General features: G+C 40.0%; 1 long non-coding RNA gene across 1 annotated transcript; it reads left to right on the forward strand.

Annotated features, from left to right (window-relative positions):
* Positions 1-441: 441 nt before the first annotated feature.
* On the forward strand, positions 442-1,751 carry LOC120570217. The gene is made up of 5 exons (XR_005641031.1): positions 442-488; positions 578-665; positions 770-935; positions 1,452-1,559; positions 1,663-1,751. It is a non-coding gene; the product is annotated as an uncharacterized LOC120570217 (long non-coding RNA).
* The last annotated feature ends 12,337 nt before the right edge of the window (positions 1,752-14,088 follow it).

A 14,088-nucleotide genomic window follows, 5' to 3' on the forward strand; every position in this document is an offset into this window, starting at 1 on the left:
TCATGAATTAGCTAAAACTTTTGACCGTGTGTTCGTAATGCGGGCGTGGTTGTACCATATGACGATAGTAAAAAACACGTGTTAGCCCAGTGGTTAGCTTGTAAATGTGAGGTCTATTGTTGGGGGTGTTAAATCGTCATAAAGGGGGTGGTTTGTGGTGTTTAAAAACCCCTTGTTTTCAAGGCTGACTGCTCACTTTTTACCTGCAGTTTTTAGCTAAGGTGCTAGCTAAAAATTTTCCCTCGTTTTCTCAGGCTTCCTCAACAAATACCTCTGAAGAAAAGAGGATTCGTTTCTACAGAAATGGCTGCGTTTGGTGAGTAAATTTAAAAAAAAAAGCTTATTGTAAGGTGTTTAATTCATTCAGTCATTTGTGACTTAAAAAGTTTTTTTTTTTTGTTGTATAATGCAGTTTGCGTCATTAGGTGATTTTACAAAGAGCTGGGACAATGTGGCTGTGTTAGTTGATGAAACACTTATACCACAAGGTAAAAACCTATAAATATATTATACACTACAGCATTAATTGATTTAGTACTGTGTTTTCATTAATTTTTTGTTTTTGTTTTTTAAAAAGAGCTGTGTAGCCCGATCCTACAGACCCCAACACACCAGAACATAAAACAAAAGGTCCTTCTAATAAGGAATAAGAACGTTGGAAACAGGTATTTATGGGGCTATTTATCTCTTTCAGGCTGTAATATTTATTACTATTTAATTTATCACCGTGTTTCTAGTCCTCTAATATATATATATATTCTGTGTCTAGACAATCCGTTCCTGAACAAAGGATCCGTAAGGGTGATGGCTACTCGATAGCACATAGGGCTGAAATCAACCATGATAAAAGGCCGTGTGCTTCTCTAAACCTCTCTGTGAAAGCTGCTACCCCTAAAAACGTTCACCATCGTAAGCATAAGAAGCAATTTATTGAGGTGAGTTGAAAAGAAAAACGGTAAAATGCTGTGTTGTATAAAAAAAAATAATCTAATGCATCTAATCTAATGCTTATTACAGCCTGAGCCATACCAGAAAGGCTTCCGCCCAAAAAAACGCACTTCTGTTTCCTTTGTCGGTTTCATCTTACCCCGGCACTGTATCTTATGATCCTAACACAGTTGCAGAGGTGAGAAACCTTTTTTATCTAGCGCAGAATATATTTACATGTGTTATAAAAGCTTTTTAAATAAAATGTATATGTTGTTAAAAAAGCCCTTTCCTTTGTTTTAGCAACTAAAGGCTACGGAAGACTTAGTTTCATTGTATTTGACGCCTGAGGACGATTTCACACAGCCACCCCGGGAGCAGAAACGGATGTCTACACAAGCCTAAGAAGGGATCTAAGAAGAGATCTATTGAGGTGAATTGAAAAGAAAAACATGAAAATAGAGTGTTGTATTTAAAAAAAAAAAAAAAAAAAAAAAAAATTTCTAATCTAATGCTTATTACAGCCTGAGCCATACCAGAAAGGCTTCCCGCCCAAAAGACGCAACCATTCCTTTGTTCCGGTCTCATCTTACCCGGCCACTGTATCTTATGATCCTAACACAGTTGCAGAGGTGAGAAACCCTTTTGTATCTAGCAGAATATATTTACATAGTGTTATAAAAGCTTTTTAAATAAAATGTATATATTGTTAAAAAGGCATTTCTTTTGTTTTAGCAAGTAACGACGACCGAAGACTTAGAGTCCTTGCATTTGTTGTCGTCTAAGTGTGATTTCACACATAGTACACCAAAGCCCTGCCACCCACCGAGTGACTCCATTGAGAGGGGACAAAAAGGCACACCCCCTTTACAAAAGACATCTGATGAGGTGTGTGGGTGTGTGTGTGTGTTGTGTGTGCGTGTGTGTGTGTGTGTGTGTGTGTGTGTGTGTGTGTGTGTGTGCGCGTGTCTTTATTTAACCAGAAAAATATGTTGTTATACCTCTAGACAATCCATGCCGTAGAAGCCGGAGAAGGGTCTGAAGACACAGGACTAACAGCGGCAGCTCCTACACCCCCTCAACCAAATCGGCTAGCTACAGCAGAAGGGTCTGAAGACGCCGGAATAGCAGAGACACCACTTACAGCCCATCAATCGAGTCAGGCATCTTTGCAGGTGTTCCCTGAATATAATGTAGGTGCATACCTCTTTAACTGTATCTATAGCACAGAGGAAGGATCCGACCATGTCAGCTGTATACCACACACCTCTGTCATAACGGTGTCAGATAAAAAGTGTAACAGGGGGAATACATCAGTAACCAATCCTGTAAATGTATTAGAGGTTAACGTTCCATTCCTTGATAAGCAAGCAGTGCCTAATTATAATACTTACAACCAGTTTGAACACTGTGGGGCACTAGGAGGTCCTGAGCAGGTGACATTGCTTCAGGGTGAAGAGCTTTTTGAGTATTGTGTCAACACTACACCTCAACAACCTGCGTCAGATGGCAATTATAAACAAATACAATCAGAATTAGCCGAATTACGAAAAAAACGCGATGCTCTTATGAATAAATTAGATGTCTTGCAAACAGCTAACACACAATTGACTGGTTTGGTCACAGACTTCGGAACAACGCTGGCCAGCCAGGTCAGAGCTAACACGCATTTGGTTGATTTGGTCACAGGTTTTGGCACCACGCTGGCCAATCAGGTCAGCTCTCTCAATACGCTGATTGTACCTATGATAGTATGCCTTAAAAAGACTATGAATATGCCCCCACAGTAAAAAAAACAGGCTATAGTCTGTGTACAATATAAAAAAAATTTAAAAAAAATTAAAAAGAAAATGCCACCGCCACCCAAAAAAACAAAAAAATCTGAACCCTTAGGTGTGTGTGACGATAGTAGTGACGAGGAACTAGAATGGCCATGCGAGGACGATTACACAAGAGCAGTAAGCAATCCTCAGGATTTTGCACGCGTTTGTGTGCTATACATGCCAAAATATTCAAGCCTGGGCCCAATCTATGCCTAGTGCTAGCGCAGTGAAAGCACCAGTGAGAAAACACAAAGTAATTTTTTTTTTTGTGTTTCAACCACAGCCGCTCACCAACCACAAAAAAAACCCCCCCAACAGATCAGAGTAATATAAGAGACCTGCATGTTTTCCTCGAGTGTTCAGCCGTCAAAACGATCCTGTACAGATGAACAGACCGGTCCCCAACCGTCCACAAGCGTTATAGTACCCCTCCATCACCCACAGAAAATCCTCAGGGTGGTGTGCAGTGTGGTGCGGGGCGCTTTAAGGTAACATCCGAAATAGCATCCAGACAGATACCCCTTTTAATGCTGCTGAATTTCGGCCAAGATGTCGACTCCGCGAAATATTGATTTGACTGATATCGGTAGTGTTCCTGAAAGGGTGTATAGCACCTTAACAGATTTAATAGCGAGGGCTTTGGGGAATGCAACACAGGACGCGTGTTTTAAATGTTGAGTTAAGGGGCCAGCGCGAGATGTGTCCCTATCCAAACAATGTTGAACTCAGGCGATGGCTATAACACAGACACATTTCTGGAGCAAGTCGCATACCAATGCAGAGTAACGATAATTCACTGACCGGTGACTCTTTAGAATTAATTGTGACAATAGCGCCGCAATATGTCGGAGGGGGTGTCGGAGACGTCGAAAACTAGGAAGGCATATGGTTACGATCAAATATTGTCAGAAAAAGGTAATGCTTTGTATAACCCCAAGAATAACGCTGGTAACGACAATCTCTGCTTTTTTCTCGCCTGGCACATTATGTAAATAGCAGATGGTCGCATGATGAGAAGATGAATTATGCTAAGCATCTGCATAGTGATTTGGGTTTTGACTACACACATAAGGTTTCGTTCTCTGATGTTGACAGATTTCAGAAACATTTGAAAATGAAAATTGTGATATTCCATCATGTAGCCGGATGTAAAAAACCACGATCTTCAAAACGCACGACCAACCAGATGTGAAAACAGCAGGGTTGTATTTGTACATGACGAACATTATTATCTCATCGTAAATAAAACGGCTTTTTTTGGGGGCGTCGGACGCGTTCGTGCGGGTGTTACAAGACCTACCAGAACCCTCTGGGGCACCTTTGTAGTTGGCTTTGTAATGTGTGTTACACTGATTGTATACCGGACAAGACCATTAAATGCACAGGCTGTAAACGCATATGCAAATCGCAACAGTGTTTTGAAAACCATAAAAACCCGACGTGGAAACACGGGCTTATACCCTGCAATAAAATCAAATATTGCGAAGTCCTGTCAGCGCAACATATCGTGGTGCGAAAAAAATCCACACAGCTGTAAAAAACCTAAATGCCTACATTGTAGAGAGCCTTTAGGGGCTACTACGCACTCTTGCTATATACAACCCGTCGAACGCAAAGAAAGTAGTGATAAGTATATCTTTTACGATATCGAAAGCCATATTGTGGAATTAATAGCACCAGTACATGCAGATTTGTTTTTTCAAGAAAAACTATTGCTAAATGGTGTTGACATGTCTTTGAAATTCATCCGTTCAAAAGACGACTTTGTACTAATGACCCCTGGGAATGTCCAATTCGCTGTGAAAATAATGTCTGCTAGTCTATTTGTCAAGAAAATAACAGTTGCACCAACTGTAAGACTAGCTCATAGTCGTGCCTTACAGCATACTAATGCAAAATATGCTATTGACAGAGTATCTCTAAAAACCTTCTCAATACCTACAGGCACACGTGTTTGCAACCAAGAAAACCTGTTCATAGGACAGATTCCTAAATTTGTAGTCATAGCTTTCGTAGATAATGAAGCATACACAGGATCGTATGCCCGTAACCCCTTTAATTTTGGAAACTATAATACAGAATTTATTAGCCTTTATGCAGATGGACAGCCTCACCCAGCCCGTCCTTTTCAGCCCTTTTTTCAAAGAGGACAATATGTACGGGAATATTATCAACTGATTGAATCAACAGGACGCCATTTAAAAGACCGGTCACTAGCCATAACACGATCTGATTTTGGGTCTGGTTATACGCTATTTTGTTTTAATTTGGAACCCGACGGTGGGGGGTCAGGAAACGTTTCACTGATTAAGAACGGCAACGTTCGCTTGGAAGTGCGGTTCAGAAACCCCCTTCGGGGACTGTGACATCTATCTGCTATTCCGTTTTTGATTCTGTAATCGAAATATCTAACAGAAGGCAAGTCCTATTGGATCATTACTAAAGATGAATACGATAGAACTCACTAGCGTACTCAGAAAAAGAATGAATAGAGACACAAATTTCTTAGGAGTAATGCCATGTGATCATCTCCCAAAAACCGTAGTTTGTAAATTACCCGCTATGTTAGTTGTAAATACACAACCCAGTAATATGCCCGGTGAACACTGGCTAGGTATTTACATTACAGAGAACAAGCATGGTTTGTTCTTTGATAGCTTTGGACATCCACCTACCTTTTTTCCTCAGGAAATTAGCAATTTCCTCTTAAAAAACAGTGTGGAGATGTGCCATTCAGCAAAACAAGTTCAAAATAATTATTCTACAACATGTGGACAGCACTGTGTTTTCTTTTTATGTCACATTCAGAAAAAGATTCCTTATACAAAAGTATTGAGCATGTATGGGGCCAATCTTGTATGCAACGATACAATGGTTAGTCATTTTGTTAGCAGAATACATCCAGATGTGTGTCATGATCAGAAATTTAAATGTGTACAATGTTCATGCGCCACCTATAGGTAAAAAAAATTGTGTAAAAATGGTGTAATGATGTTTTTTTTTTTTCAAAAAAATAAAGAATGTGGAATATACATGTCTTACGATGTCTCAATTTTTGCATTCCTTTTTTATTTTTTAAAACAAATTATACAGGAAAAATGCATTCAATAGATAAAATTAATGTAAAACATTCATTTAATGTCACAGGTTTACATACAACACAGCATTTTCATATGCCTGAAGAAATTACCCACTCAATGGAAAAAAAAAATTTAATAAAAAAATATAAAATGTATGTCACAAGTTAACATACAACACAGCATTTTCACATAGTTGAATAAAGAAAAAAACACCTGAATAGAAAAAATAATAATAAAAACAGATTTAAAAATAAAAATAAATTTATGTAAAACATTCATTTAATGTCACCAGTTTACATACAACACTGACTTTTCGCATAGTTGAATAAAGAAAACACACCTCAATAGAAAACACATCTCAATAGAAAAATAATAATAAAAATAGGTTTAAAAAGTAAAATATAAAAATTAGTGTAATAATAAAAAATAATAAAAATAGGTTTAAAAAAGTAGAATATAAAAAATTAGTGTAATAATAGAAAAGATTAAAAACTAGCCCAACGAGTCTTAGTAATGGATGGTGTAATACTAAAGGTTCTAGGAGTACTAGTTGCGCGTAAATCAGATGCCGTTTGTGTATTAAATACAGGGGCCATTCTTAATGCTCTAGGAGTGCGCGGGGATCGTAAAGCCATCATAGGCGTTTGTGTATTACTTCCAGATGATGTATCTGTTTTAAAAGCCTCAATAGAACGGCGTACCCTTGTGTTTGGGATTACGGATATTGGCACATTTAAACTAGCTAACGTTTTTAAAAATATGTTCCACCCTTTTGGTCTAGAGCGGTCTGCAACATTATTATGGGCTGTGACACTTTTCAGCAGATCATACAGATGACTACCTGGCACATTCTTATTTCCAACAACTATTTCCCCTTGATCTGTCCAAGATATCTGGTCATTGTGTCGGGATAATGAAGCCAATATGTATTCCGCATTTCTTTTGTTTCTTATAGGCATATGTTTCAACACTTCTGTTTTTAACATATTTTCTTCTTCATCTTTTGAATCCTTTGAATCAACTTCAGGCATTGATAATGTAATCACACGTTTCTCGCGTTCACCCTGTTTTATCATGACCAGGTACCTCTGTAGAATACTTGAATATCTTTTTAGCTTTTTCATATACATCAATGTCCTGCTGTTTCAATATATCAATCATGGCTCGGTCCAATTCACTTTGTACAGACTGTCGCAGAGATACATTTGAGGAGTCCGATGTTTGAGGATTCTGTAATGCTGCTAATTGATTTTGTGGAACCAAAAACATTTTCTGAGTGTGTTCTATCTCAACTCCTGTTGATAAGACTTGCTATGAATGGGATAGCGCAGCCCCAGTAGAGGCAGTAGAAACCCTCCTGTTTGATTGATTGTCTTTTTTTTTTTAAATGTTTAACTTTTTATCAGCTATCAGTCTAATAACTTTCTTCTTTTTCTTTAACAGCTTGTACTGAATATTAGACAACGGTATGTGACCTTGTAAGACATTCAAAGATATTTCACAAAGGGCATTAATAAAGTCTGGACTAAGCGTTGCTCACAATGACACCTCGCTCTCGGGGTGATGCCTTATGTAGCATGTCTAACAATGTAAAATTCCTCTCCATTCGGTTTGACATTATTACACCTTTTTTCTAGGAACGTATACAACCTGCTGTGGGGATATCAGAGCGGTTCTGAGTCTTAAAATATCGGGGGTTGTGGTTTTATAATCTATCAATAGATAGCCAAAGGTGTAACTAGTTGCATCGTTAAAAGCCTCTAAAAAATATTTACTATTACCGGGGAACATTTGGCGTGCCAGTAAGCTTATCTGATGTTGATCTCTAGCATTTTTGAAAATAATCATATAGTTTGTATTCAAACTGATTGTACGACTAGCTTTACCTTGAATAAACAGATTCTGCACTAGATATATACAACTAAGACGTCTATGATGGACATACTGTGTGAAAACTTTTTGAACTTCCAAATTATCACTGGCTTGATTCATTAAATCGTCTATAATGAGCAAATTATTCTTAGTAGTAGGCAAGAGTGTTTCGTCGCAGAACGATTCCGGGAGACCTTGTACAAAGTTTATATTCAACGTTTTAAGTAATTGATCGTATATTGGTTGCCAGCATGAATAGATGTATACAATGTTATCGATTTTTTGTGAAATAACGCACGACATGTTTTCAATAATGTCTTTGACAAAGTATGTTTTTCCACAATTAGAGGGACCACTGATAACAAGGCTGAAAGGGTGTTGAAGCCTACCATCAAATCCTGAAACATCCCTAGTAGCCATAAGGTACAGTTGTATAGTCTTGGAGCACGTCCGTTTATTTGCGCGTAAACGACTTGTACTTTCCTGGTGAGTGTGTCGTTTTTGAGATGGAACTTTTTTTGTCGCGTGTTATTGTGAAGGCAGTTGTGGTCAGATGGTTAGGAGGCTGCGGCTGCTTGGTCACAAAGGATTGAACAAGCCCAATTAACGATTCATGTGTAACCACTTTGGCATTTGTGGCATTGAGGGTTACACCCTTGCATTTAACCTGTGTATTTCCTTGAGCGGTCCTATAAGCATAGCATTTAGGACCCCCGGAAACAAACTCAGTTATATAATCTTCGGTAGGAGCCCCACAGACTTGGGCGCTATTTAGTTCATCCGTTAAATCGCCAAGGTAAGGACCTAGAGGTGGGATCCACTCGCCGTCTCTGCTTGTGAACAGAATGCTGTCAGTGTCAACATATAAAATACGTTCCTGCAGTTTATCCAACAAATCATATAGCTCCATGCGAGCATAGGCTGTGGTCATGGCCCCTATAAAAACATTCACATCTTTTACTCTGGATGCGACCCCCTCTGTGTATCGCCATTGGACAATCGCTACTTCTGGTGAGATGAATGAGAACTGGCGAACATCAAAAGTGTCGCTGAACATGAGCTGTGTGAAGCGGGATGGTTCGGTTATGAGCTCAGCAGTAGTCATGTTGCTACGCATGGCAAATTTGCCCCAAAGACTATTCAGAAGCAATTTATTTGTATGCCTGACAGCTTTGTTAAAAACATATCTTGGTCGGATCAAGACCGAATGCCTTCGGTGCATAATAGTCATCTATGTACTTTTGTTTTCGTCTTCCGTTTTGATATGCCCAGGGTATCCTGAAGCTTCTTGCTTACGTTTAAGAAATGTTTTAACATAGGCTTTAAAAAGCTGATCAGTTTTTTCTGGGAAATGCCAAACTTCAGCAATGGAAACAATCTTATACCCTTTCTCTATGGCTTTCTGTAATTCAAACGTCCACCCAAACGCCAGACAACAACCTCTCTTGATCGCGATGTGTGCATGGTGTTGTTTGATTCATCTCAACGGCACACGCCGCATATAGGGAACATCAGTTTACCGTTACAGTGGTAGGGCAACACAGGGTGATACAGGCCTCTGTACGGTGCTACTGTACATTTCACAATGCCAAAGTATTTGTTTATGTCATCAAAATCCTTGTGTATTATTTGGGGGTGTCCTATTGGATAATCTCTTTTAGACTGAACAGTTGGGTACAAACTTGTGAAATCATAGTATCTGATCTTTTCATCATTTTCTACCTTGTGGTACAGTTTCATTGCATTTGTGCGGCCTCCAAAGAGGGATTCTCCAGGGATTGAGACGCCCTCGGCTTTTCATATGTTAACATGAACTCCTTAACGTCTGGGTCATTGTCCACAGCCTGTCTCCAATCACATTCCCACATCACCACAACTTTCAGCTGATGCTTATTTTTTAGAGCAGACACTCTGTTATGGAACCCGATAGCACGTTCACCCTGTGTTTTTTTTTTTTTGGTGAGAGGGATTGATTTCACCTGACGATAGCACTTATCACAGCCGTGAAAGAAGCAGCCATTAAATTCATAACACGTTGTGTGTCTTCACAATAGCCATCTACAAAGAACTGACCAAATGACTTTTCACCTCTGTTCAGAGCGTGCGGCATGTCAAGGCCCTCTCTGTCTGAAACATACTCAAGCCACTGTATTGAAACATCAGAACATGTCTTGTTTTGCCTAAGGTAGGCCCCTTCGTATGTCAGAGCAACAGAATCTTTGGGGAGGAACAACGTTTTAAATACACCCATACATGAGGAGGCCAATGTAGCGTATGCAAACGGGTCTAGGCCTGTGCACTCGTGGAAGGCCTCTCTGTATATTTTGCATGCTTTAATCAAAACCGTTACATCGTTAACACAATAGCTGAGCAGCTCTTTTCGAAAGTCAAAAGGTGTGTCGCGGACCGTAACGTACCACTCCATGAACGTTTTCTTAGAGGCGTCACTCATAGCATCATAACCATATAGAGCTGGTGCAGGATACCGGACCAATATAATTCTCATTCTCTGCTTGTTAAATTCGTTGTGGGAAGAAGCCTTTGAGAAGATCGGAGAACCCCATGGCTGCCGGTGTTTTAGATAGAGCCATAGGGATAAAACTGAACGAATCGATCCAACGTTGATTGAAAGTGACGAATCGATCAGAAGCACCCTAGAACCGCGCGATAGTAATAGTTGGACAAAGTTTCTGACTCACCAGATACTCTAAAACTATATAACTGTCAAAACCTGATGCATTGTGTGCTATAAAAGTATAGCCTCTGTATTTCTCCTGTCTGTAATCTTAATGAATGATGCGACACAGTTTGTTGTTTAGAAGCAGTTTTTTGACCGTCCATATCCATAACGCATACAAAATTAGCTTCATGGCGCCCACATTGATAACGTGTTTCGAAATCGTAAAAGATATACTTATCACTACTTTCTTTGCGTTCGACGGGTTGTATATAGCAAGAGTGCGTAGTAGCCCCTAAAGGCTCTCTACAATGTAGGCATTTAGGTTTTTTACAGCTGTGTGGATTTTTCGACACACGATATGTTGCGTGACAGGACTCGCAATATTTGATTTTATTGCAGGGTATAAGCCCGTGTTTCACGCCGGGTTTTTATGGTTTTCAAAACACTGTTGCGATTTGCATATGCGCTTACAGCCTGTGCATTTAATGGTATTGTCAGGTATACAATCAGTGTAACACACATTACAAAGCCAACTACAAAGGTGCCCCAGAGGGTTCTGGTAGGTTTGTAACACCCATCGCAAACGCACGTACGGCCCCAAAAAGCCGTTTTATTTACATGCGAGATAATAATGCGGTTCATGCAAATACAACCATGCTGTTTCACATCTGGTTGGTCGTGGCGTTTTGAAGATCGTTGGTTTTTACATCCGGCTACATGATGGAATATCACAATTTTCATTTTCAAATGTTTCTGAAATCTGTCAACATCAGAGAACGAAACCTTATGTGTGTAGTCAAAACCCAAATCACTATGCAGATGCTTAGCATAATTCATCTTCTCATCATGCGACCATCTGCTATTTACATAATGTGCCAGCGGACAGAGAAAAGCAGAGATTGTCGTTACCAGCGTATTCTTGGGGTTATACAAAGCATTACCTTTTTCTGACAATATTTGATCGTAACCAATGCTTCCTAGTTTTCGACGTCTCCGACACACCCCCCCACATTTTGCCGCTATTGTCACAATTAATTCTAAAGAGTCATCGGTCAGTGAATTATCGTTACTCTGCATCGCTTGTGCGACTTGCTCCAGAAATGTGTCTGTGTTATAGCCATCGCCTGAGTTCAACATTGTTTGGATAGGGACATTCACGTCGCCGCCCCTAACTCAACATTTAAAACGCTGTCCTGTGTTGCATTGCCCAAAGCCCTCGCTATTAAATCTGTTAAGGTGCTATACACCCTTTCAGGAACACTACCGATATCAGTCAAATCAATATTTCGCAGGTTGTACATCTTGACGAAAATTCCAGCAGCATTAAAAGGGGTATCTGTCTGGATGCTATTTCGGATGTTACCTTAGAAACGCGCCCGCACCACACTGCACACTACCCCTGAGGATTTTCTGTGGGTGATGGAGGGGTACTATAAGCGCTGTGGACGGTTGGGGACCGGGTCTGTTCATCTGTACAGGATCGTTTTGACGGGCTGAACACTTCGGAAAACATGCAGGTCTCTTCTTACTCTGATCTATGTCTGGGGGTCTGTATTTGATGATTGTGTAGCGTCTGTATTGGACGGTGTATTGCTGGAATACACGTCTGAAGGACCATTATGTGACAACTGTTCAGGGGACGGACTATCTAATTCTTGTGTTTTCTCACTGTTGCTTTCACTAGCGCTAGCACTAGGCATAGATTGGGCCCAGGCTTCGAATATTTTGGCATGTATAGCACACAAACGTGCAAAATCCTGAGGATTGCTTACTGCTCTTGTGTAATCGTCCTCGCATGGCCATTCTAGTTCCTCGTCACTACTATCGTCACACACACCTAAGGGTTCAGATTTTTTGTTTTTTGGGTGGCGGTGGCATTTTCTTTTAATTTTTTTAAATTTTTTTATATTGTACACAGACTATAGCCTGTTTTTTTACTGTGGGGGCATATTCATAGTCTTTTTAAGGCATACTATCATAGGTACAATCAGCGTATTGAGAGAGCTGACCTGATTGGCCAGCGTGGTGCCAAAACCTGTGACCAAATCAACCAAATGCGTGTTAGCTCTTACCTTGCCTGCCCGCGTTGTTCCGAAGTCTGTGACCAAACCAGTCAATTGTGTGTTAGCTGTTTGCAAGACATCTAATTTATTCATAAGAGCATCGTTTTGTTTTCGTAATTCGGCTAATTCTGATTGTATTTGTTTATAATTGCCATCTGGACGAGGTTGTTGAGGTGTAGTGTTGACACAATACTCAAAAAGCTCTTCACCCTGAAGCAATGTCACCTGCTCAGGACCTCCTAGTGCCCCACAGTGTTCAAACTGGTTGTAAGTATTATAATTAGGCACTGCTTGCTTATCAAGGAATGGAACGTTAACCTCTAATACATTTACAGGATTGGTTACTGATGTATTCCCCCTGTTACACTTTTTATCTGACACCGTTATGACAGAGGTGTGTGGTATACAGCTGACATGGTCGGATCCTTCCTCTGTGCTATAGATACAGTTAAAGAGGTATGCACCTACATTATATTCAGGGAACACCTGCAAAGATGCCTGACTCGATTGATGGGCTGTAAGTGGTGTCTCTGCTATTCCGCGTTCTTCAGACCCTTCTGCTGTAGCAACCGATTTGGTTGAGGGGTGTTAGGAGCTGCCGCTGTTAGTCCTGTGTCTTCAGACCCTTTCTTCCGGCTTCTACGGCATGGATTGTCTAGAGGTATAACAACATATATTTTCTGGTTAAATAAAGACACGCGGCCACACACACAACACACACACACACACACACACACACAACACACACGCACACACAACACAGACACACACCCACACACCTCATCAGATGTCTTTTGTAAAGGGGTGTCCTTTTGTCCCCTCTCAATGGAGTCACTCGTGGGTGGTAGGGCTTTGGTGTACTATGTGTGAAATCACACTTAGACGCCAACAAATGCAACGGACTCTAAGTCTTCGTCGTTACGTTTACTTGCTAAAACCAAAGAAATACCTTTTTAACAATATATACATTTTATTTAAAAGCTTTTATAACACTATGTAAATATATTCTGCTAGATACAAAGGGTTTCTCACCTTTCCAACTGTGTTAGGATCATAAGATACAGTGGCCGGGTAAGATGAGACCGGAACAAAGGAATGGTTGCGATGCGTTTTTTGGGGGAAGCGGCTTTCTGGTATGGCACAGGCTGTAATAAGCATTAGATTAGAAATTTTTTTTTTTTTTTTTTTTTTTTTTTTAAATACAACACTCTATTTTCATGTTTTTCTTTTCAATTCACCTCCAATAGATCTCTTCTTAGATCCCTTCTTAGGCTTGTGTAGACATCCGTGTCTGCTCCATGGGGGTGGCTGTGTGAAATCGTCCTCAGGCGTCAAATACAATGAAACTAAGTCTTCCGTAGCCTTTAGTTGCTAAAACAAAGGAAAGGTCTTTTTTAACAACATATACATTTTATTTAAAAAGCTTTTATAACACATGTAAATATATTCTGCTAGATACAAAGGGGTTTCTCACCTCTGCAACTGTGTTAGGATCATAAGATACAGTGGCCTGGTAAGATGAAACCGGAACAAAGGAATTTGCGGCGTCTTTTGGCCGGGGAGCCTTTCTGGTATGGCGTCTGTAGGCTGTAATAAGCATTAGATTAGATGCATTAGATTATTTTTTTTTATACAACACAGCA

Source organism: Perca fluviatilis, chromosome 12, assembly GCF_010015445.1.
Source record: "Perca fluviatilis chromosome 12, GENO_Pfluv_1.0, whole genome shotgun sequence".
Taxonomy (NCBI): Eukaryota; Metazoa; Chordata; class Actinopteri; order Perciformes; family Percidae; genus Perca; species Perca fluviatilis.